The sequence below is a fragment of the Lonchura striata genome, chromosome 1 (genome assembly GCF_046129695.1).
Source record: "Lonchura striata isolate bLonStr1 chromosome 1, bLonStr1.mat, whole genome shotgun sequence".
Lineage (NCBI taxonomy): Eukaryota > Metazoa > Chordata > Aves > Passeriformes > Estrildidae > Lonchura > Lonchura striata.
The window spans coordinates 26,492,075-26,518,604 of NC_134603.1; the positions used below are offsets into that span (position 1 = coordinate 26,492,075).

The following is a 26,530-nucleotide window of genomic DNA, read 5'->3' on the forward strand; positions in this document are numbered from 1 at the left end:
GCACCACTAACAAGCAGCCATGATGCTTACATACCCTTGGATGACAAGAAATTAATGGGGAGAGGATACAGTAAATAAGATTTGCTTTGATGACTTGTTAAGTATGATAGAAGTAGAAACTGAATCTTTTTCCTCAAGGTTCCTGTACCATCTGTTCACTATATGACTGTTTCAGAGTGACTTCAAGTATTTTTCTGAACTCACGTATTGGTATTGATCATAAGTGTGATTAAATTGCTCACATGTGGGCATCGAGCACCTCTTAAAGTGCCCTTGGCCAAGATGTGCACAAGGCTGGCAGAAATAACGTGGGACCAACAAAAGTTTCCTCTTTAGGCTAGCAACAGTCAGTCTCTGCGTTCTAAGTTAACTCAAATGACTCTAGACACTTCTGTTTAGGTAACTAACCTGTTTCTAGTTTTAAATGATGGTGGAGAGTGATGAGACCTATGTCTATGGGGCTCTCCCCCAGGTAGACAGTGACATTCCAATGTCATGATTTGGGGTTGAATCCTTTCCCTCTGCAATGGTAGGATTAATTTTGCTTGTGTAGGGACGTGATACTGTTTAGGCCCTATGGTCTGACTTGCTTGAACCCTAGATACTGTTGTAGAAGATCATGGGCCTCCAAAAATTCCAGTAAATCTCCCATCCCCTGGTTAATGTAGTTCATATCAGATCACACCAGACACCTGTACTCCTGACTAAACCAAGAATAGAAACTCCATCCTTATGTCACTAAAATTTTTACCTTATCACTTTGATGCTCTGCACACTATTAAATATCCTTTAGTGTAAAAGGTTAACACTACGTCACATCTTTGGATCTGACATATTCTAAGTATTTAGTTAGGGATTTAAAGAACACAACATTACTGTACTGTAATAAGGCAGATTTGCCTTCAACTGTAACGAGATCAGTCCTGAGCTTGTTCAAGTCCATGTAAAACATGTTACCAAACTCAGAGCAAACACTTACGGCTGGTTTTACAAATTTACTGCTTCTGATTGTTATTTCATGCTTTACCTTAAATGGTTTTAAAGTCCCTCTTCCCATCCCAAACTTACAAACACCTAAATAGCTTGAGGGAAGAAAACTGAATTTTAAGGATTTTTATAAAAAGCAAGTAATAAGAAAATATATTTTAGAAGAATAAACTCGCTAAGTGTCTGTTGCCTGATAGGCAATCCCCAAGAAGATAAAAATGAAAATGACATTTTAATAATTTCTTTAGTTTAGAGCCCTCAGCCTTCAAGAATAGCTATCTTGTTTTCAAGTACTTTTGTTATGTAAAACAAAATGGGGATTAAGTCAAAAGAAATGTACATTCCTGTGTTAATACCAGAATTTAGATCTCATCATAGGTATGTTATTTCATTTGATTTATTTATACTACTTACTTTAGGTCTTCAAAATGGTATTTTTAACTGTGTCAGATTAAGAGTGTAGCTGACCAGCTTGTATTTATAAATTTGCTATTTACTTAATTTTTAAATCCAAAATTTAAAATACTTGAGTAGGCTACCTGATATACTATTTCAATGAGTTTTCTCCTGTCATGTAATTAGAGGGAGACTAGATCTGCTGTGGATTTTTAAATCTGCATTTCTGAAGAAAGAGTGACATATCTGCAATCTTTTAATCCAGAAGAGCTTCCTTTGTAATATATAGCTCTACTCTTGTTTTGTACTCACCGGCTCATGTAGAGATAAACAGTATTTTTGGATCCTTTGTTAACAATTCTATACTTTTTCCTGATTTTGAGAGAATCTAGATTTTGTTCCAGCAGTCCGATAAAGATATAGTCTTTGTTCATCATTGATTAGTTGCATAGATGTCATTTCCGCTGAGATATTAGAGAATATTTCTACATGCAAGATCTTCCTGAGGAGGTGATGTCAAGTTGATTTGGACCAAAAGTTTTAAATTCTATAGAAATATATTTTTTCTCTAACTTTGCTCTAAATAAAAATTCTGTTTCATTAAAAGTTGTGGGATTTTAATGTCTTTATTAATACTCACTTATCTAAATTTTCAGTACCAGAGGAAATTATTCTTAAGGTGAAACTTAAGCTTTTAAAATGTAGGAACAATACATTCTTTGATGTTTTGTAAAAGTTATGAGTGATAACAGAGAGGGGAGCCTAAAGCAATTACTGCTTTTCTCATGTCCTGTCTCCAGTAACACAATAGAGAAGTTCATCATGCCTGTTAGCTAGAAAAGGAAAAAGGGGAAAAAGGAACCTTTAACTTTAAATGTACTGCAGTCTGAGGGTTTTTTAGGTTTTAACTTGTTTTTAGAAATAAAGCAGCTAAACATGTTGAAATTTGTGTAATGGTGTTTAGTGACGTAACCAATAAAAAAAAGGCGGTTATTTTTTAAAATTTGAAACAAAGGATACATAGAGTTATTAAAAGAAGTCAAGAGCCTTCAGAGTTATATAGAAATGGAGAACATAATTTTCCTTCATGCTTTCTTTTTTTTGGAACTCATATACTACCTATGTTTCAGTGATAAGAAGAAACTAGAGACAGGAAGAAGAAAAGGAATCCACCCATATTAAATTTATTTTCTTTTTTATAACTGTTATTTGTTTACTTATGTACTTAGTAGGCTGATAAAATATTGGATCTTCATTGGGAAACTTAGATGAGTCTCTAACTTCATGGAATTTTTGAAATTGTGCCATTAATTTCATTGCATTCAAGGTTTTACACCAAGCTATTTGAAAAGTTCTGAATTACTAAACATTTCAACTTGGTAAATTAAAATTATGTATCTCACAGAATCACACAATGATTTGTGTTGGAATGGACTTTTAAGATGATCTAGTTCCATTTCCCCCTGCCATCACCATGAATACCTTCCACTGGATGAGGCTACTCAAAGTCAGCAACGTGGCCTTGTAATTTTCAGGAATGGGGCATCCACAACTTCTCTCAGCAAACTGTGCCAGTTTCTCACCACTGGTACAGTGAAAAATTTCTTCCTGACATCTAATCTAAACCTGCCCTCTCATTTTACAGTCTTTGTCCTGTCACTACATACTTTTCTCAAAAGTCCCTCTCCAGATTTCTTGTAGGCCGTTTTATGTATCAGAATGCTGCTAGAAGGTCCCTGAAGCCTTTTCTTCTCCAGATTGGAAATTTATATTGCTATGATATATATTTAATATGAATGTTTATTAAATGTTTAAGATAAATATTGGTATAAAAACCTGTAGGCTTAACCTATATATAAGGGATGAAATTAGTACAAAAAGAAGTGGAGATGCACTATCTATGTATAAGCTGAATCTTGTAGTTAGAAGAAAGTTTCTAATCACTAGAGGGATATTATTCTTGAAGCATTTTTTGAAAATAATAGTGGGGTCATTCAGAGAAGAAAAAGTTAACTTGAAATGGGATCTAACTGTTTCATGTGGGGGCTTACAGTGTATAACCTTACTCATCAGCAGTAATGGACAGGATTCCTTCCTTGTTCTATACTCTAACAGTAATTTCCTCCTTCAGAGAGTCTCTTAGGTCTACTGACAGCCATTGACTGTAATGTTTATTCCTCTGCATTAGTGTGTCTACCTTAAGAACCCTATAGCTATTGTGTTAGACTGAAAATGTGGGCTATATTGCATCAATGCAGTTTTCTGCTTCATTGCTTTTTGTCGTTTACACTTTTCAGTCACTGTGTGTGAAAGTCTCTTTTTTCCAACAACATTTAATTCAATGCTGAAAATTGTAAATAATGCCCATGGAATCAACCAGACTTATTTGAAAATCATAAAAAAAGGCTTTTAGAATATTTTTGGTTGTCTTCTTTTTGAGCTCTTGGGTTCACTTTCTTTTTCCTTTTTCTTTTTGAAACAAGAACGAGAAATTCACAGTTAAAGAAGAAACAGAACATTTTCATTTTATACAGTAAGCCAAGTCTTCAAGAAGCTTTCCAACAGTTTAACATGAAAGCTGTCTAACACTAGCCATACTGCTTTCTTCATACCTCTTTTCAATTTTGATTGTCTTAAAAATTGTATTCGCTGCTATTTTTGCTCCCGTTAAAACCTGCCACTTCATAAGGTCAAAGTACTTCTAACTGCTGACAAACACTGTTTTTCATTATATGATGGCTGTTAACATTACACAATTTGCATAACACCTTTAAACTGTTTAAGTAGCTAACTGGCTGACCTTGTGCATCACTATGGCAGGAGATGCCTGTTTGATTCTAGGACTTAGATGCTAATTTTTTGTAGTTGCAGGGACTGGGTTCTCCTGAAATTTAGCTTTTATTTTTATAAGTGTTGCAATTTCTCTGGTAGGAACAGGAAAACACAGATTTTACTGCTTTTAAACGATGTGACTGTGTAATCTTGATTTGGTATTTTATAGCATCTATGAGAGACAAAAATAGGGTTGTAAGTGAGGTATGACCAGTGTCGCCGAGGCTTAGGATTAGACCTTCAAAAGCATCATATAGTACCAATATCAGTAGTGATATGTACTTCTAGTCATAAAAATTAATTTTTGAACTAAGGAGTTTAATTTATATTCTAGTATTTAAATAATACAAATGAATTTTTTCAATTAATATTTAGATAATATAAATTCTCCATTCTCTTATGAAATCGGATCCTTTTTATTTTGTTGTTTTATTTTCTTCCACTCTGAGATATATGAAATTTAACAAGACAGGACTACTTAGTAGCTGTCAGATTAGGTACTTTTCATGAGAAAAATGCATTGATTGATACATATGCAATGAATATTGGTTGAAGGGGAGATGATACAACACTATAGGCAGTTGACTGCCAACAATATAAACTGAAGCTTCAAAATTACCGTACTGTTTGAATTCATGTCATGAATCAGGAGTTGAAAGTGAGATGATGGCCTCTGGAAAACCTGCTGGTAGGGATTCTACTTGTTCAAGAATAAAGATGGGGAATTTAACATTATTTTAACCATATATATTTATAGTAGAGGATATTTTAAATCAACCAACCCATTTATGTCCTAGAATTATGAAAACATTTGTTGGGTAGAAAGGAGACAACAAGTAATGAATTTCAAAAAGATAAAGAGAAACAGACAGTAATATGTCAGGAAAGCAGTGGATAGTGTGGCTTCCAGTTTTGAAAAAGCAGAAGAGGTACTCTGTTGAGACATTGCACTTTGATTGTAATTGGGTTAGATTCAGCTCTTTACCTTTAGTCCCACAAAGGATCTCTCTAAGTATAAGAGCACCCAAGTGTGGAGGTGAAAGAATAGAATCAGCTGAAGCAGAAACATTGTTAGCTCAGATCTTGACTGACAGCTGGCTCTAGTGAAACATTTCCGTGCAGTTTTTATGTTTGCACTACCCCGTAAATTCCATTATATTGTAGATTGTGGATGATGCAAATGTTACATCATTACCTCACTGGCTGACCCATATCTTTGGGTAAAGTCTCACAGTAGATGAAATTTTTTTGGAAGATGTGTTCGCCTTTGGTGGGAAAACCAAAGGCCCTTTGAGGCACATGGACAGTTTATGCTGGTGACACAATTCATATCTGGCATATGATTCAGGAAAAAGAAGAAATTAATTCCTGGAGTCTCCTCTGCTGAAAATTAGGTAAGTCGAGAGAGTTTTCCAAGGCACATCACTGTTTAGTACTTCCCAAGTCAAGGAAGAATGACACTGAGAATTAATCTGTACTATACTTTTGGGAACTGAGTTGGGATTTTCAACTTGTTTAATGTGCTATAAGTTCTCTGAACTCTTCTAGTAGCAGAGGTGTAGCAATAGTAACCTTTAAGACCACACTCACAGTAGTGCTTGTAGTCTTCCTCTGCTTTATTCCTTTCCCTTTCTCTTTATAAACCTCAGCCTGGTACACAGCAGAAGACTTTAGCCTTGATCTGTTAAAGCATGCTATTGAGAACTGCATTTAGGAAAGCTAGAACCAGTCAGCATCTTGAAAGGAGAAAGCCCAGAGTGGCTTTTTGTCATTGATACTACTTGTTTGCTCTGATACCCTATGAAATACTGCCTTCAGTATAAACTGTGTAAACAAAATCAAACTATTGATACCTACTGGTCTTACCACTCCCACACAAGTCAAATGTTTTCTCATTCCCCATTCTTGTTTTGAAAGCCACTTCTTAATCTCTGTGAGCAACTTTTCTAATGTCTGACCTTGTAGGTGAAACTGCTGTGTGATGCAGCATTAACTGATTAGAAATTGACATAAATAAAGCATTAATTGTGTAAAATTTATCTCTGTCATATCAGCAATACCTACTGTGTTGCTGGTTTTGTTTTTGTTTTTTTCTCAATGAATTTAAATTACTCTGGCTGTTCTATGCTGCATACAGTTTTAACATTTATACATTAGGTTGTATAAAGTATTTACAATTTCTGTTCTGAAAGTGAAGTCAGAGTTACTGGATTGCAGTTTTTCAGATACTCTCTTGTTCTTTATGTAAATACAGTTATTACCATATAAGAGATATAATATATGATGCTTTCTCTTTGGTTTTTAACATTATTTCTTTATTTTAAGTAAAAAAAAGGATATTGAAAATACAGTGGGACTAGCGACAATGAAATCCCTACAGCGAAATTGTGTCCTGACTGAATAAACCAGGAATTTTACTCTGACCTCTGTGTACCTGTGGTTTCACCTGGACCACTTCTCTTACAAAGCTTTCAGTTCAAGTGTGAGGGGTAAGGTCTGAAGCTGTGAATCCCCTGTGACCAGCTAGAGTGCTTCATGTTACTTCGCTCTTTGCTACCAGGATTAGTTCTTACTAATCCTTATCAGTGCTGTAGCTTGAATGCTGCAGACTATGGGGTAGCTGTAATTCAGAGGAGTATTTCTTGCAGGGTGATAATGTGACTTACAGTTTTTCAGAAATGTTTCAAATGCATTTGGCAAAGTTATCTTCAGGTTATTAAGACTATTTTATTTTATTTTATTTTATTTAGAAAAATATTTAAATGCAAGAAAATATCAAATTCCCCATCAATTTGAGATGGGGAAACCTGATTAGGAATCCTTTCAATAAGGTGTCCAGAAATTTTCAAGGTAGTGCCTAAATGTAAGCCATTTAGAAATGTGGTAGATTGTTATCAATATGTTTAACTTATCTATACCTACCAGGTAGATATACACCAGATCATTAGAAATATTTTTTCACAGAATTGACAGAATGGCTAGATTGGAAGAGACCTTCAAGATCATCAAGTCCAAACCATGCCCTAACTTCTCAACTAAACTATGGCGCTGCGTGCCACATCCAATATTTTTTTAAACATCCAGGGATGGTGACTCTACTACCTCCCTGGGCAGGCCATTCCAGAACTTTATCACTCTTTCCATAAAAAACTTTTTCCTAATATCCAACCTATATTTCCCTTCATGCAACTTGAGACTGTATCCTTGTATTTCATCATGATATACATTGAGATCATGGTTTCTGCATCAACTTGAAATTGTTCTCTCTTAAATTTGTTTACTCTGATCTGAATAATCACCAGTGGAACAAGGCATAAATGTTGTTATTTTGACCTAACCTTTTTGCTTGAACTGCTCCTGGGACAGATTATTTGCAGTTTCTTTCCATGTGGATGAGGAGAGTATGAGATAGGTAGCACCACTGCCACTTCATTTGCATTAGCAGTGTTACTGCTTTTTGCTTTAGTCAAGGACCAAATTAAGTGTTTCTTTTAAAATATATGAGATACTCATGTCACTATAGTAATGTATAGTCTTTGATGCTGTTTGTGATATGCAAGTACAGAGTAAAACACAGATACCCTGATAGTTCTTGATTCTACCTGCTGTGCCTGATACTTGGTTGGGCTCCCAATAGCAATCATATGCTTCTATGCCTGACCCTGAAATCTTTATATCCAAAGACAGAAAAGTAACATGCACATGAGTAGATCCAAACCTACATCACTTTACTCCTTTTGGACAGAGATCTGGGGGATATCCCTCCCTTCCTAACTTTAAAATCTATTTTGCTGTGTTTCATTTGCTAGCAGCCTAGCATTTTGTTAAGCAATTGTCTTGGCTTATCCTGAGGAAGCAGCTGAGCCCTCACTTTTCCCACAGTAGGATGGGGAGGGTGAAAGTGAGAAAAATGGGTTAAGTAAAGGCAGTTGTAGAGGTAAAGCAAAAGCTGTGAAAATGAGGAGAGCTAAGAGTATTCACCACTTCCCATGGTTTTAGCCATGCCCAGGAATGCTGAGCTCCATCTTGCATAACAGCGACTTGGGAACTTGCCACAGCTTTGAATGTCCCCTCATGCCTTCTCCTTCTCCCAGCTTTATATGCTGAATATAACACTAAATGACATGGAATATCTCTTTGGTCAGTTGGGATCAGATGTCCTGTCTGCATCCTGTATTTTTATATTACTGCATATAAATGTGCCATTGTTCAAAATATTTGACAAACTCTCATAATAATAATAGCAATGCTGAGTAAAAGTATTATCTCTGCACTTTCTGTAGCATTTTACAGGGAATTACTGAAACCTTGTAGATATGTATATATATAGTTATTGGAAAATATTAGTCATCATTACAGACACTTTCAGTCACTCTGTCACAGTCCCATAGTTCTTTCTGAGTCTCCAATCTGTACCACTTTTACATTCTAGACATGATCACTATTTGTTTAAATATCCCATCCAGCAAATGCCCACCATCCCCAGTGATTTCTATGGATCTATCACATGCCATAGCAGTTACTATGGTGTGATGGTGAAGTTGTTAAGGAATCATGGTATGGACCCAAAAGCCAAAAGTTCTTGCTCCAGGAGCCTTCCTCAAATATAGCAGTTCAGGTGTAAGTGAGATGTTTAGTAATATGATTTTTGTGTCAAAAGCAAGCCACAATACACTGTGCTTGATGCCAAATTTTTAGCATTCTAGCCATGTGAAACTTCAGCAAACCTTTGACAAAAGTATGCCCTCACTGTCAAATGGGATTTTTCTTACATGCTTTTATTATTCTGTCATAGGTATATACATGAGGAAACTGATATCATTTAATCTGCTCAAACCTTGCTACAAGAGACAGACCCAGACATCATGATTAGTGTCTTTGGAAGAACAGTGTCAGACCACAGTTTCACATTCTCTTCCTAATAAGCTTTAAAATCCTGTGTACGCTAGCGGATAAGCCACACGGTCTGCAAGGGTTACACAAGATAAAAAGAAATGGAGATCAAATGACTAACATCAGAGTGCTTAAGAGATGCTAAAGGAACTTGGAGATGGAAAGTGACCCAAGGAACCATAAAGAAAGGAGAAAATTGCCTCCCTCTGTTTAAAGATGTGGCTTCCTCTGACAGAGGACAAGGACTTGTACATTGTTCTTCATCGTTCCTTTCTCCTGAAAGGATAAAGAAGAAATAAATAATTGCTTTGGGATAAGGCAAAAATTAATGCATCTAATGTAAATAACTATTTCTTTACCCTCTTCTGTGTTAAAAGAATCCTGAATTCTGTAAATGACATTTAAGTCTGCTATAGGACTCCTGTCCAGAGAAGATTGGAAGAGCAGACCAGTAGCTGAAAACTAAGCCCAAAGATCCCATTTCCTATGTCTTCTGTGTCCCATATGATCATGATATCATAAGAGGAAGCTGTATGTCATGAAATGTGATTTTTCTTTATTTCTTTTGTTTCTTTGACATATACCCTCAACAGTCACTGAATCCATCTGTTACAACATTTTCTAGGAAATTTTCATGGTAACTGTTCTTTCTGTATTTTTCCCCATGTCCACTTACGCTAAAGGAAAATAGTGTTCTAAAGGAAAAATGTGTCAACAATTTATGCTATATCTCTGCACATTTTAGAAATAAATTAAGCTATTAAATATTTTTTTTCTTTTTACCAGCAGCAGTTTTTAAAAAATAGATGTAGTAACGTAAGTAACTGAAAGGATTTATAAGGGTGTAAGTGCAATATTCATGGGACAATAAATAAATTTAAGGCAGGCAAATAGCAGCCTTTTTTTTATTTTTTTTAATGTTTTTGCAAGCTATACATGTTCAGGAGATGATAAAAGCCCTGGCTCTGGAATAGATTCCCTTACTTGGTTAGAGCATGGTGCTGATAACACTGAGGTTGGGGCTTCTATCCCTATATGGGCCATTCACTTAAGAGTTGGATTTAATGATCCTTGTGGGTCTTTTCCAACTCAGAATATTCTGTGGTTCAAAATGAAATCTCTTCTAGTCCATTTAAATCAGCATGGGCATCAAAATCATCAGCACATTTCCTCAGATGTCCAACACTTGCTGGTGTTTGTGTTACCATATCTGAGTTTTTTACACATTGATAATGAGGTCTTCAGATCCATGATAACCAGACTGTTCTGTGTGCAGCCTTGGAAGCAAACCAGGCCTGTCAAAGCCGATGGAAAATAAATGTAATGGCCAGCTGGCTTAGAAAGCTGCAGAGTTAGATCATCAAGAATGAAAACCCCTCTGAGATCTTCTCTCCTCCCAAAGTGGTCTTTGGTCTTCCAGCAACAGATCATGCTATCCCTATATGAGCTGCAAGGCTTTAAACTTAGGGGGTTTTTAGGCATTTCATAATTGAGCAAAGGGACTATACTTGTTTTATTTTTCTGTCTGAAGTGTTTCAGAGCATCAGCAGAGATTTTTTGTGATTTAACAGTCTCTTTCTAGACAAGGGAAATCTTGGTTTTGGTGTGATGAAACACTGAAAAGATATCCCACATGCCTTCTGCCCAGAAAATATGTGATGACAAGAGTCAGTTTACTGAATTGTTTCATGCCAATATATTTCTCTGAAAAAAAAATCTTCTCTGTAATGTGAAAAAGTATTTTTTAAAACTCATTTTCCTCCGTAATAGTTGGATAACAAAGACGAAATAAATCTGTTGATAGGGTAGATTTTGATGGGTGGACTGGGATTTAAACTAGGCCTGACGGTTCTGACATCAGGGGTTGCCTGACTTATAACTTCTTAAATTTTTTTCAGGAACTGCACTATTTTCTAATTTTTATCTATCAGACTTATTAGAATCTGGTCTCAAATTCTGTGTGGCTTACACACAAGCAATTGCCAGAGGTGACACTGTTGCAAAATGTAGACAAACTTTTGTTCGTGAACTTTATTTTGAACATGGAGAATCTCTGTAGAAATATTGAAAATCAGAAGAGGTCAATTATTTCCACTCAGCCCTCTTGTATTTTGATTAAAGTGTTTAGTAAAGCAAAAATCTCTAAGGAGAAGTGATAAACAAGAATATTGCTGGGAAACACTGAGCCTAAGTAGAACAGTTATAGAGAAAAAAAAAAAACAAACCAAAACGGAATTGGTCCATACTAAACACAGGTTCTCCAGCCCTAACAGGAGAATGTATGGCAGGCAGTGGGAGGCTCTGTAAGACCTTCCAGGGTAAGCAGTCAGAGATGCTCTTCTGTTTTCAGGTTTACCACACAGAAGTCATGTAGTCCTCTCTCTTATGTACATGTGGTCTCATACTGTAAATTTTCCCATTATCACCTATAGAGACCTCAGTGTGGCTTGCAAAGGCTATATATGTAGCACTATACTATATTAGTGTGATGTCAGCATTCCACAAAATCACTTTTTCCAATAAATGTGTAAGCTTGAGGATGTGGGAATGTTCTAGTGGAAGGGGTTTTATTTTGTTTCTGAAATAAACAGGGTTACAAGTGAGGAAAAAAAAAAAAAAAAACAAGTTTAGAAGGTTGCAGAATACAGGTTTTTTAAGGTTTATACTTTATATAGCTAATAAAAACATGACTAGTTTCTTCCTTTTGAGGTGGTTTTGGGTAAAAAAAAAATATGGTGATGTTTACTAACAGGTGCCAGGAGAACAAGATAATCAAGGAACAGCACTAGACAGCAGGAAAAAAATAAAAGAAAGAATAGTGGTTATGAAGTTAAGCTGATCTACTATAAATACCTCAGAATATATTTTAATTTTTTTCATTCATGAAGCATACAAAAATGCTGGTTTCATGTTAATGGAAAATATTTAGTGAGAAATAAAACAGCCCTTCAATAAACACAGTTCAAAAGCATTTTTTCTCTTTGATGTAATATAGTTTTTCCATTTCTGACAGCTGTTTTTTTTGTTTGATAATAAATATGTCTGTCTTTTTAAAGAGTGATGAGAGAACTCTAAAAATCAGTATTTGACAGAAACTATGCAAAAGACGGTAAAAGAAATGTAAGCAATAAATCTTATTCCCGTGTTAGCATTTCATTTTACCCCTTCAACTCTATTTTAGTAACAAAAACAAGTTCTAAAGAAAATCTATCTTTAATAATTTTCCATCTGCATTGCATAGGATAATCTACTTGTTTGAAGAGCAGCGATAGCTCTTACTAATAATGAGGGGGTTAGTACTTCTTTCATGTAAAATAATAGTTGTGGCAGTCCAAATAGGAACTGCTTAATGACTCATTTGTCATTTCAGTCTTTCAACGCAGCTACAGAAGATGCTTTTATATCCTTATTTTGCTGCTTCTTTCTTTTCTTCTTTTCTTCTTTTCTTATACCTATTGTTCACTGCTGAAATGAGCGTGGCTGCTCAGCTGATGCCGTTTTCCAGAGGCGCTCCCTGCACGGGAGGGAGGTGAGGCTGCATGGAGGTCTCCATGGCGACCTTGGTCTTGGCCTGCTGCCTGCAGTCTGGCCTGCTCACAAAACGCTGTGCCGTGCTGAATTATTTAGCTCTGCTGAATCAAAAAAATACAGCAACAGGCTCCTAGTGAGTAACTGAGGAGAGCAGTAAGGTGACATCAGTCAGCTTATACCAATGTTCTCCACGGTTCTCACCAGCGAGCAGAGGCATTCCTTTCAAAGGCTCTTTCCTCTCTTAAAGCTCTTTGTGCTATTTATCATTGTCCATATTGGATTCCCACATTTTGTCTGTGTTTGTGAACAGAAAATAAGAGAATAATAGTTCAGATAGTCTATTTTTCCTTTGATGTTCTTTTAATTCAAACAATTTTCCTTCTATTTTTAGCTATCCACATTCTTAGAAATTATGACAAGAGTGTGAGAATGCCATACACCAAATTATTAAGCCTGGAAGTAATTATGTCCAAGATTTCTGTATTTCTGTGTATTAGACGATTGTTAAAGAGTATTTGGCAGTTGTAAATACTTTATGACAACTCACTTTTATTCATATAGTGTTAGTGCACTTGGTTATATGTATTTAACTCTAAACACATATTTGCAGTTTTGGCTTTTGAGGCCAACCTGCAGGTAGAGACTGCAAGCAGAATAGACAGATTTTTTTTCTAACAGTATTATCTGCTGTAGGTATTAAGAAAACTTGAATTCTTGGGGGAAAAGGTATTGTATCAAGTGTACACTGCTTGGTTTGGCACCACAGACTTTGCAGACAGAGTTTACCAGTTAGCCTGGTTTTTACAGGTTTAGTCTATAAAGGTTTTTTCCTGTGCATGTACTTCAGGACAGAGTACTATTACAAGAATATGCATGACTCAAAAGCCCTCTTTTTCAGAAGAACTCTTTCTAAGGAAGGAGGATGACATCATATTACTGCTGACTAAAGATCTTGTTCATGTCGATAGTATTAAATATTTAAAACAGTTTTTACCCTGTACCTGGTATATTTTTGCATGTTTTTAGCCAATACAATAGTTTGTCTTATGTCCCATCCTGTACAACAGCACTAAGTAAGGGTTACAAATGAGCTGTTCAGTGGGTTCAGTGGGGAGCATTTCTTTGTCAGGGGGCTGAAATTCAGGTATATTTTTTTGCTTGACTGACCAACTCCTTTCAGTTTGGACAGGGCAACATGTAATTGATCTTCTGCATTAAATCTGAACCAGCAGAAAAAATGTTGCCTGCTTGGCATATTACTTAATTTGTTAATGAATTAACTTGGCAAAATGCTACCAGTGCTACTCTCCACCATCAGTGGTTTGCAAAGGATTCTAGCATTCACTCCAGTCCTCTTTGCAGCTTCATCCTCAACCAGAAGAATCACCTTAACAGCTCTGGCAGCTTGTTAATCCAAGGCAGGACAGAATGAGGTGACCAAGCTTACTCTGTTCCCTTGCACTCTGCTTTTGTTTTAACCAGAAGTTACATGAACTAAACTTATCTAGCTAAGATTATTAGAAATAAAAAGATGCATGTTGACTATTAAGCTCTTATTTTGAAAGCAAGTAAGTTAGTCTAATAATCTCATTTTACCTTGGGACTCACATTTCATGAAAACGAAACATGCAGTAATTTTCTAAAGGGAAAATTGTAACTCCTCTACATTTCAAGAATTCCCATGTCAGTGTCTCCTGAGTGTAGCTAACATCTTCTCATCTGCCAGCTGCAAATAAAGATTAATTAGTAAAACCAGAACTCATTTACAGTCAAGAGAATACAAGAATGTGAAGACCTTACAAAGTCACTGTAAAGATATACGACATAATTCAAAGGCAGACAGCTAATGATTTAAGAAAAAGAAAAATAAATTATCTTTTTTTTTGTCAGAGAAAAATACCACAGTATTGAGGCACGACAATGAAGAAGCATTCAGCAGAAAAAATACACAGATTTCTGACTATACCAAATTATAAAGTACATATTTTCTGTGAATAATCAACAAGTACTCTTTTTATTTTTTCATTAAGACTTACTTTATCACCTTTATATTTCTTCACTTAGAGGAATATTCATTATTCTTGGGGAGCTGGTTCTGAATCTTTGAGTGGTCCTCTACCTTAGACTATTAAGCACTTAATTATAGCCTTTAGATTGTATTATTTTTGACAGGTGGAATGTCTGAGTATTATTATTACATGGATTATATTTACTCCCAAATAATCAAATATGTAAACTTATACTTAGTTTCACTTTAAAAATATTACAAAAAAACATTACTGCAAAATTTAATGCATCTTAGTAAAATCATCAAAAACAGTTGTCTGTGCATTAAATAAATTCTTTGAAATACTCTTGCAACAGTAGAGATAAATCCATTATAAAATCTCATTAGACTGCTCTCATTCACATTAGTTGGATAATATATAATTTTAAAGAAGATATTGAGAGATGGGAATGGGTTATTTTTTTGCTTTTAAGAGCATGTAAGTAATATATTTTATTTTAAGATATGCATATTTTTAGACTTTATTTGAGAGTATCAGTTTATCAGTCCTGGTCATTTGCATTAGTCATCCAAGGTGATGGCCGTCTTGCTACTGCTGAGGCCTCCACCAGCTTTGACTACTAATTGGCAATTACAATGATTTATGAGATAGGTCTTATTTTTTCAACTCTGACTTTTGAGAAAACCTGGTGTTAACCTGGTGGACATGTAAAAATTAATTCTACCAGCAGTGTAGTGTGTAGGTTTGGCTACGTTTCAGCATTGCTTTTAGTACAACTGTCTGTTTTAATACCCTTTTGCCATTTTGCCCTGTTGAAATACCTCAATTTCCCACCACATCTAGTGAAGAAATAATTTTAATCTGTGTATCTCTTTTGGTTTTATAAAGGTTTGAAAGTTATAGTCAAAATTCTTGAATCACTGTCTTAGGTTTATTGCTGAATACAATGTTTAAAAGTGAGGTGTAGAACTTCTAATCAGTATGGTTAAAAATGTATTACTTAAACGGATTACTTAAACTGATTTGCCAGTATTCTAGCTGTATAATGTGGTATTATTTTAGAATATTTGCCATGTCTTTGCTTATGTTGTATTTTTTTTTTTACTTAAAAAGACTGTGGAGCAAGAATAAATGGTATTTAAAAACAATACTATGACACTTGCACATCTTTAGTTTGTGTTTACTGAAGAGTTCCATTAAGGTAATGTGACTTAACTAAGCCATGAGAAATGCAATGTGCTTTGCAAAAAAAGAGAAAGAAGATATTTTTAAAAAAATACAATAATCATTGCAAGTAAAGTTCTCCAAACCAATTAAAACTCTGCTGTCCTTTTTAGTACACTATTTCAAATATTTTCCTGACATATTTTCTGAATCAGGGAATGTTTTGTCAGTTTCAATTTTATATAACTTTTATCAGAAAAAAAATGCAGTTCAAGTGTATTGCTGCTCTACCTGTTATTTTCATCCTAGGTAAAATGGAAGAGAGTTTTGCCCCAAGTTGTCCCACAGAATTCATTCCCATGTCCTTAAATTTATGGAGAAACTGGAAGAAAATATCCTAATTAACATTTAATGCACTGTATGATCTCATAGCTTCACTGAAGAAGATGACTGTAATCCATAATTTAAGAGTGTGAAATGCACTTTATGCAATTAAATCCAACATTATTAAAGAAATACATTTTATATTAGCTGGCCAGCCTTTCAAAAGTACAGCACAATTTAGATATGCAAGGAGAAGTTTCTATTATGTATATTCTGACTCAAAAAATGACACTTTGATTCTTTTTGGTTGGTGTAATAGGTTGAATATCCTTTAGTGCCTGCTTACCTTAATCAGCTTTTGGTATTTTCTATCTGTTGGAATACTGGGACAAATATAACAGAAAAAGAAGCATGCAAAGATTCTCATTCTCGTCTAAGCTTCTCTAAAAACTGCAGAGAGGAATGCCTCTCAGGGAGATGTTACCTGGCATGGGCTTGGTGATTGGTACAGCTATAAAGAAGTTACAAGTAGAGAAGCAAAACTTACTGTATTCCCTGCACTACTGGAGAGTTTCCTCATGCCCCAGTCCTCTGCAGTTGCTCACCTTCCTGTGTATGTTGCTCCAGAGATTGCTGCTGGCCTGGGTATACTTCTGTCATGTCAATGGGCATGAACATTGCTTGAAATTAGTCTGCATTATTCAGTGTGCTATTGTTAAAATTAGAAAGGGTCAAGTTCAGGCTAACTTGAAAGCATAAGCTTCCAAAAAACACTTGTGAAAGTTAGATTTAAGTGAAGTATTATTAAAAAAAAACTTGAGAGGTGTTTGTAGAGTTACAGAATAGTTTGTATTGGAAGTGACTTTAAAGAGTTCCAACCCTGCTGCTGTGGTCAGGCACACCTTCCACTAGCCCAAGTTGCCCCAAGCCCCATCCAGATTTGCCTTGTACACTTCCAGGGATGGGGCATTCTGCAGCTTCTCTAGGCAATGTCACAGTTTGAAACCACATTGACAGTGTTGAGACTAATGGGACTCCAGAGAGGTGATTGGTGATGTGGGCTTGGCTTTCCTTGTTTCAAATAGCTGGTTTGAATCTGACTTTTTTGTTCATGATGCACTTACGCCTTCTGATAGATGGTTGTCTGACAGCATTCAGAGGTAAAAACTAGGCAGGGTCAAGTTCTTGAATTGACAGCCAGTGAAGTTGCAAAACCAACAGACTAGGCACAGTTTGATTCTGTTATTAGCTATTTTCCTTGGTGTCAGTTTTATTTGTTTCTTTTTGCCAGAAATCTCCGATACTTTCCTGTTTTGAGAACTTACTTTTTAATTCATGGCACCCCACGTCAGCCATTCTTGTAGGGCAGATATCTGTAAAATTTCCTTTACAAGGAGTTCTTCAAAAGAAACCAAAAGGCTTTTATGTCCATTATTCAAGATGTAAATTACCTTTAGGTTTTATTAGAATAGATCTAGATTACTTAGCTTCCTAAGAAAATTCAAAGAGCTTTGATAAAGCAATACAAATAAGAATAAATGCAAAATTAGGCAATTGCAACAAGGAATGTGCAGCAGATATTTTCAGAAAAAGACTCTTGGCCTCTGTGTGAAGTATTTTTAAAAATATTTTGTCTTTGAATGATTTTAAATTTTGTTTCATTTCCTTGTACCTGCAGACAGTTTTGTGATTTCATCTGAAAATATTCCTACTTCATTTCAGGGAAGAGTGAAAGACTTCAAAGTACACTCAAACAGAATTATTTCTCTGCACAATCCATAATGGGAGTGTTGCATACCCTTTTTAAATATGATGATCAGTAAATTTTCTTCTCAAAAGAGAGGCTTAAGAGCAGTGATCCTGGCACCTGAGCAAAAGCCATTCAGTCACTGGTGTGTTCCTGATGGTGCTGCTTTGCTTGTGTGTGCCTATGTGGGTTCATGGGGATGGTGATTGTGTACATGGATGAGAGCTTTTTCAGGGGTCAGTCTTGTGAATCCAGAGTCCTTATTCATCCCCTTGGTGACAGGCCAAGTGTCCAAGGAAATTCTGTCAGCTCTTTCTTTTCCTTTTATTCATTGTAGAGTTTAGCTGGTGAGATGTGTAGGTTGAACAGAAAGCCCTTCTGGTGTGATGTGATAAGTGACTGTGAGAATTGGGCACTTTTATTTCTGAAATAGGTTGTATGGATTTTTTAAGGTTTGCATGGTGTGCAGTTCTAAATGAAAGTAAACTTTTAGTTTCCATAGAAATAAGTAAAGCATGTGTTTAAAAGCTTTGAATCACAGCTCTATTTAATACTATCAAAAGGGATATAACAACAATGTAAATCTGCCTGCTGAATTTGCAAGCTACTTGCCACTTTATTACTATTTAACATTTTTCAGTTTCTGGAAATATTTGTATATGCATTGTTTCTCTAATTTTTAAAAAGAATTATTGTATCAGCAGCTGTATAGTAGATTAAAGCTGAACATTCATTCATTCAATTTACTGTTAATGTTCACAAATCAAAGTAAGGAAATAGTTTAATATGTGGTTTTCATTTCTGCTGGTTACATGTGACATATAAGCATTTCTGTCTGTCTGAAGCAACAATGCAAAGCAGTTCAGAAGCTGAAAGACTGTATGGAAAAGCTTTGACAGAACACATACTGGGCACGTACTGGATGTTATTTGGGTTGGTGGCTAGGTATGAAAAAGTAAAGAGAACGAAGGAAAACAAAGACATGTGTGAAAGTTTTGGCACAACTTGATCAACAGAGGGTTTCTAGGTCTGTTTGTCATCCTGCTAATGCATAGACTAATACATGTTGAATCTTGGAAGAAGTGTCTGGCAAGCAGTTTGTGATAAACTGGAGCCTGTCTTTCAGAAACTGAATCCAAAGCGATGTCTATTTAAAAAGCAGACAGTAAGTCAGTGGGGTCAGCATTTCTTTTGTAGTAACTATTGCTGTGTGGAAGTGGATATTTTTCCATTCCTTTTAGGATATAGAAAGTTTTTCAGGAGTCTCTTGTTTTGCTGAATATTGCTAAGCCAGTATTGCACAGAAAAAACCACAGATTAAATGAGAAAGCCAAGCTTACAATAGTTAATGCAATGCAATTTTCCCTTTTCAAGCATTCACAGCCATTTCTCTAGTTTCAGCCCCTGCTTGCATGCCAAAATTCTCTAAAGGTGAACACAGAAATCAGTGTTTACAGTCTCAGAAAAATATATTGGTGTACCAGTGTCTTAAGGAGGTGGTATGTCAATATAGGAAAGGTCCAGATTTTCCTTAGAGAAATAATTGCATAACCTTGTAGTTGTGATTGCATTCTAGAACACTGAAATCCTATTTTTCAATGTTTCTCTTCACTAGAGATAGTGTACCCCTGCAGTAGATTTTTATGGTTTGGGATTCTTGAGGGGCAGCTTGCAAAGTGGCTAGAAAAAAAAATCTTGAACTGTTATGACAGATTATAAATTTAAACCATGCATGAGCATAAACATGGTAATGCTGATGTTCTAACCAAATATGTGATATTTTTGGACAGTATCTAGGTAAAGAACAAAATTGAATGAATGGAAGGAAAGTGTGTATGTTAAGAGAGGCTTATCTCCTTATTTAATTCAGAAGACTTAAAATCCAAACTTGTTTTCAGATCAATTGAAAACTTATTAAAGGAGTTCCTCATGTCAGGGCACACATTAGTGGAATATGACCTGGTAAATTCATCTACTCTGCAGTGTAAAGTGCTCCTCAGAGTATCAGAGTATCACTTGTAAATCAAAGTGTGAAAGCATAATTTTTGAAAGTAAAATATTTGGAGAATGTAGAAGGAGCCTCCAGGTGAAGGATATGAGTAATAACTGGCTGTTCTGGCTCAGGAATAGCAGGTACTGTTTCTGCAACTGTTTATAAAACTATTGGACTGCTGGGAGTTTAAAACAGTAAAGAAATTTTGTGTCATAACATAGAGTAGGAAGATGTGGGAAATCACTGCAAGTGAAATAAGCTTGCATTACAAAGACAAGGCATTTTAAAGACTCAGCTCCCATAGTACCATACCATTCAGGGTTTATTATTGGAACATGTAATTTGGGCATGTGCCTGGAACAGAAGCTGACAATCGTGCTTGCTGATAACTATGAAGTGCTTCACAAATTAACCTGAATCTTAGTAAGAAACCAAGAGTTTGTGATAGTAGCCAGGGCCCAGCCAAAAGCAAATTGATGAGTTTGGATATTCTGAGTCAGTTCAGATGGGAAGGCTCATCATCCAAAGTGTTTCAAAGGCCATGAAGCAGTCTAGGTTCAACAAAAGATACACCACCTTGGAAATTAAAATCTAAGAGAAATGTAGTGTCAGATCTCAGGAACTCTCCTAGGGAATGTTCCCACGCATGATGCAGTGGTTAGTCTCATTAGCTGTGGCAGAGCACTCCTATAGTATAGTTAAAATGCCTCCAGTATTTGAGCTGGCTTGTGCAACTCCACAGGCAGCATTATATCCTGCTGACATAGGCTAGAATTCAGCTTGCTGTCTATGCAGAACAAGAGCATTACAGCTCAGAGCCAGTCTGCATGGAAATTCAGGTGATGAAGTAAAAATACAAGCAGAAGAGTAGGAGTCTGTTTTCATTAAACCCATTTACTATGTCAGTGTGTCTCACTGCTTTTTTGTGACATTCCTATCCTCACCATGCTGTACCTCCCCATTGTTTCATAGTGGAACAGCTGGGCCCTTAATTATTACTGAGTGAAATGGAATGGAATGGAAATCCCATCTTCCAACTCTACCAAAGCAAGTGTGGCAACTCTTCCACTGATTGTTTTGTGTTGATTTGTTTTTAGTAATGTGTACAAACTGAAAGAGGAGAAATTTAGGCTACATATTAGGAAGAAATTCTTTATTGTGAGTGTAGTGAGATATTGGAACAGGTTTTCTAGGGAGGTTTGTGCATGCCCCAACCCTGACAGTGTTCAAAGCCAGGTTGGATAAGGCCCCATCTAGAGAAAGGTGTCCCTGTCCATGAGAGGGGAGATTGGGATTAGATGATCTTTAAATCCCCTTCCAAACCGTAACATCCTATGTGTCTAGGATTTTCTCTTAGTTTAGAATTTGTATGGGAAGTTATTTGGAGGTTGTGTAGTCAATGCCGGCAGCTGTACATAGAAAATTCCTCCTCCCTTTCCAAGTCAGGAGGTTTGAACACAGCTGTTATAAACAAGCCCTTGCAGAGACAAACAAGTTTTCTGGAATCAGCATTAATTACCTTGATATCAAACAGAAAGTATAAAATAAACCTTTCTTTGGGCTACCAGTAAATAGGAGAAAAGACTCCTGATTGCATCTTCCTTCACTGAACCTCACAAACAAATGTCAGCCATTGACAAGGATTATCAGAAGCTTGATCTCCAAGCCTAGTTGTTGAAAAAATCTGAATAATTAATTTCTTCTGGCACAGGTTTATTTAATTCTTTCTCCTCTATCTTTGTTACTCATTCCTTTTTTTCCTGTTCTTCCTACTCTTTAGCCAAGAGGTGCTGTTCTACCTCCAGTTAGAGACCAGTGTTGTTTCTTTCTGCATGGTCTCATTCGCATATGACAATGTCATGGAAAAACATTGGCTCATCCCTGCAAAGCTTAGTATGCTGCCTCCCAGCCACATCTCTGAATCTTTCTTATCTCTATATCCTCCTCTGAAAGCAAAACTGGAAGGAAACAGTCGCAGATGGAAATAGGAATTATAGGGACAAGCGCTTGAAAAAACGTCCAAATAGGAAAAGAAGGCCTAGAGAATTCTGTCCAAAATTAAATTCAATGCCAAAATGCTAAGACATAAATTTACTTCTTTTAATGTAATTACTTAGAAGTTTAGACCAAAAAGACCTATGTTCATATTGAAAATGAAGGTGAGAGATCTATATCAGTAGCTGGAATGGGAAGAGTGGCCCTCCTGTTTCAATATAATCACATTTGTTGCCTGTGTGTGTTTCATTTGGCATGACTTGACAGATAATTGAACTATACATGTTATTTCAGGATTTTATTTGAACATTTTATATATTAACTGAGCTAGCAGTTGTTCTACTGAAAGAAGATATGTTCCTTTTTCATTACTGATGATTAGTTCTGGAATTACCTTAGTGCATGAAGCAGATCCAGACATGAGTGACAGTTTTCAAGTTGTCAGTTTTCAAGAAGAAAGTAACTACTGACCCACCACATGTTTTAGTGGTATTGGGCAGTCTGCAGCATGTATGTAACATACATGAAAACATCTTTCATTTCTTTAATCCCTTTTATGAAAATACCCAAAAAGCATTCTGGTACATGAATGGAAATTCAGGTGGAGTGTTAGGACTTGAATTGAAAGAGAGTTCTTCAAAAGCCCTGCTCAGAGCTGATCACTTGCCTACACATATTTGAAGATCATATAATTTTTGTTTGGGTGCTCAGGACTCATAACCCAGGTGAGGTTATTGGAACCTCTCGAATTATGAATCCTTAAACTTGATAAACTCCTCAGCAGTCAATGTAATAGGATGGTTTGAGGAAATTCAGAAGACCTCCATAAAATTAGATGACCTCTTTATTACCAGTGTGGTTGTGTTTGTTTTGCTCTAAGTAAACAATTTGAAGTAATCTCTTAGGTAGGTATTTATTACAGATAAAAGAATTTTGATGTTTAGACTATTAATCAAAAGCAATTCTGAGTGAAAAATCTATTCTATTTTAAGGTTATCTCTGTCTGAAGCCAAAAGACCAAACATCTTTAACAGACATTGAGTGAACTCTGAAAGGATTTCCCCTATTTAAACAGGCATAGATTATCTGGAGGTGCATTTTATGTGTTAAGGGGTATGATAAGAAAGTCAAGGTTTTTAAGGTTAAAAATGTTTAATGAGAAGCATGAAATTTGACTTTCTGGTTTTCTGGATAATCCATGTTGTATAATTCTGAAAAATAATTTCAATAATTTGATGAACACAGTTTGATCAAGTGGTCTTCACACATCAGTGAAGAATGTTAAAGCAATAGTGTACCAAATTTGATATACTGTAATAAAACAAGGTTATTGTAATTGATTAAACGCTGTTTTGTGAGAACATGACATCACTGCAGAAATTTTAATAATCTCTAATGTGATCCTGTCCTAGACTAGTTTTATTAGTAGAGCTTTCATTTTGGATGTAGACTGTATAAGGGAGCTCTCACAAGATGTAGCACTCTGAAGATATTTTTATTGTATTGTTTGGTTTATAACTTCAGTCGAGCATTTCCTACTCAGTGCTTTTAGCATAGGACAGGGCAAGGTAAGAACCAGATTTTTTTTAATAGAGGAAGAGCACATATCAGAAAAAACACTTGATAAACCAGAAAAATTTGTGCTGTTTAATTTCTTCCACACTTATTTTCTCCTGTGATGAAGACTCATGAAATATTGGATGGGTTTATTTTTTCTGTCTCTGTTTCCTTGGGTAAATCCAGACTGGTGATTCAGAATTTGTAGCCTGATGCTGTGAATTGTGCTGGTGAAATTACAGCATTCTACCTAACAGAATCATTCCAAAGCATGATAGCACTTTCTTGATAACTGAGATTTGCATTGATTTTATTATATTTTCATTGAATTTATTGATCTACTGGCATAAGCACTGGAAGGAACTGAAGAGCTCCAAGAGCTTCCACTCAATTTGCTAGTTATATTTATTTTTAAAAGCAATATGGCCTTCCTAAAAAAAACAGGTATAAACTTAGGCTGTAACTTTTAATATATTGACTTACAAGGTGCTTGACAATGTGAAGTGATAACACCCTATTTTCATCCCTTTCTGTCTATGTTCCATGAGGGTGTTTATGGTGAAATCACTTAATCATTTGTTTTATAACTTAGAAAGGCTAAGAGCAGAAGGTGTTATTACATCAGATAAAGTGTTGCTATGTACTGCAGATGCCATGCTAGTACAAGATACACAGTCTATGGGGACATCCTCACATATGGTCTGTGGTAAGCTAAACTCTTGGCTGATGCTTATGCCTACTATATTTTGTGTTTTTCTGAATGTAAATGCCAATTTGTAAAACTTGAGTAAGCATTTGTTTAACATGTACCTTCTAGATGGCTGATTGACTATTGATTTGAGCAAGATCTCTAAGATATTCAGGGTTTTTTTGTCCTTGTGCATCCACTGAAATTTAAAATGCATATGAAACCTATTAGGAAAAAATAAGATTGTGTTTTTGCAAATGGTATCTTTTTGTTCCACAATCTGTTTGTGTATTGAGCTTTTATATTCAGTGTTTCTGCACATTTTATTTCTATGCCTGAATCTTGAAATGCTTGTACTAGCTCAATATAAGTGATGGCAGCTGCAAAATTTATTTAATCCTGGAGGATAGCACTTTGACAGTTTGAATCTTCCAGAATGATCTATGCATGTTTATTTTAGATTGTTCAGAATATGATTACTAGTCAGGTTTCTATAAGTAGGGAGCCAAAAATAGTCTGCTTTACCATATTCTTGGGATTGCTATATTTGCTTTTGTTGTTGTTGTTGTTGTTGTTGTTTTTACTAACTTGAATACTTTACCAGGAAGATATTGCAAGGAGTGGCCTGTCACTGGCTGAAAAGGGAATAAATGCCTACATAAAAAATTGTGCTGTTAGGAACCAGTTTTTGATATTTTTGCTTGATTTTATTATTTCAAATAGAAATACGCCGACATTTCAAAGAAGGAAAAGAGTTTTGAAAGCAATTCTCAAATTCCATTGCAGTTTTCATTATGTTGTTTTGTTTTTATCTATTCTTTGTATTTCCAGTTAGTATTGTATAGTTCTATCTATGTGACTGATGAGGTTTGAGAAGTGTCTTGAATGCTTTTTTTTGTCAAGGATAGAAGATACATTTTGGGGGAGAATCCCCATGGCCCTACCTACCTTTGGTGAAACATACCACATCAGTTGAAGTTGACTAATGTATTTTCCTGTAAGAAGGTGAAGGCAGAGTTAAAAATTCAAAGAAAAGGTGATTTTGCTTTCGCATCCTGAGATTTTAAAAACTTTTATTATTTAAATTGACAAAGCTAGTTTTTTTCACTGTTATATCTAGAAATTACTGACTAAAGTGAATGTGTTCTAAAATATTTAAAAAGCTCACTATGCTTCCTGTTTGTTTTGTTTTTTTTTTTCTTTTCCTTCTTCCCTTTTTCTGTTCTCCACTTTCTACCATTATCTGTTTTACTTACTCCCTTTTCCACAGAACTTGACCTAACATTCTACTTCCAGAATGCTTTTATAACTGCCCTGTCCCTAAACCTTCTGCTTTTTCTTTCCCTTTCCTTCCTCAGCTTGACTTCCCAATCTTTATTACTCCTTCCATTGTATTTCCATTTATCATTGTCCATGTCCCTCCCTGGACACTGTCCCATTAGCTGCCTTATTCTGTTCTCCATTTGCAATACCATGTCCCAGCTGATGAAGTTTTGATAACATCTCAAATGAGAATATGGGATGAAGCAACTGCAGAACATACCCTGCGTGACTGCAGGCACAGCAGGTGAAGCAGATATCAAAGCATAGCAGAGAAATGTTTAAGAAAAGTAAGCCCTCCACAGGTAGGTCTGGCAAAAGCTATTTCAATAATACATTGGCATACCAATATATGCTTAAAAATTTAGAACAGACAAACTTCTGCAAAAGAGTTCATGGGGAAAGTGTGAAGAGAAAGCTTTTGTGTTAAGCTTATTCATATACACTGAAGAGAAACATGCAGTTCTGCCCATTTTCTTGTTCTGTGACAGCAATAGATGACCTGCACTGCTTATCCTAGAGCTCATCAGCTGAAAACAGCTATACCCAAACCTCTGACCTAAACTTATCTTGTCTGGGCTAAACTGTGGCTGATGAGCTACTGAAAACTTTAATCCGACAGTACCAGCTAGCTAAAGCTATTACTCTATGATTTACTGTTGGAAAAACTTTACTTTTCTGTCTGTAAGTGGCTGCTGAGTCAAATACATATAATTCAGAGATGGACTGTAGTTCCATAAATACAACTCTTCTTGCCTACTACAAAGTGAAATACCCTGGACCAGCTCCAGTTTTCTGCTGGAACAAAATACATGGAAATTTTTATTATAATTTTTCCTATGCTAGGCTCTTTAGACAAAGGTTGTGGGTTTTTTAAAAATTAATATTATTATAGCGGGGCACGCACACAAGAATTTTTGTTGTGAATAACACCTCTGTAAACAGGGTTTTTTTTTTCAGTGTAATAATAACAGAACTCAGCAGCTGTCTTCAAGGTCACTCTGTCTTCCTTTTCCAAATGCATTTGAAGATTTATATATGCAAGAATATAAATATCTGTGTATTTGTAGGGAAACTTGTAATTGGTTCCAGAT

At 35.7% G+C, this 26,530-nt stretch overlaps 1 protein-coding gene across 2 annotated transcripts in view; it reads left to right on the forward strand.

Moving 5' to 3' along the window:
• MMP16 (matrix metallopeptidase 16) overlaps positions 1-26,530 on the forward strand; it is a 163,669-nt gene that overhangs the window by 11,070 nt on the left and 126,069 nt on the right. Inside the window, exon 2 of one of the 2 annotated variants that reach the window (XM_077782977.1) lies at positions 25,387-25,741. The exons of the other annotated variant lie outside the window; for it this stretch is intronic. The gene's annotated coding sequence lies outside the window, so the exon portion shown is untranslated. The remainder of the gene's footprint in view (positions 1-25,386; positions 25,742-26,530) is intronic. 2 annotated transcript variants of the gene reach the window in all.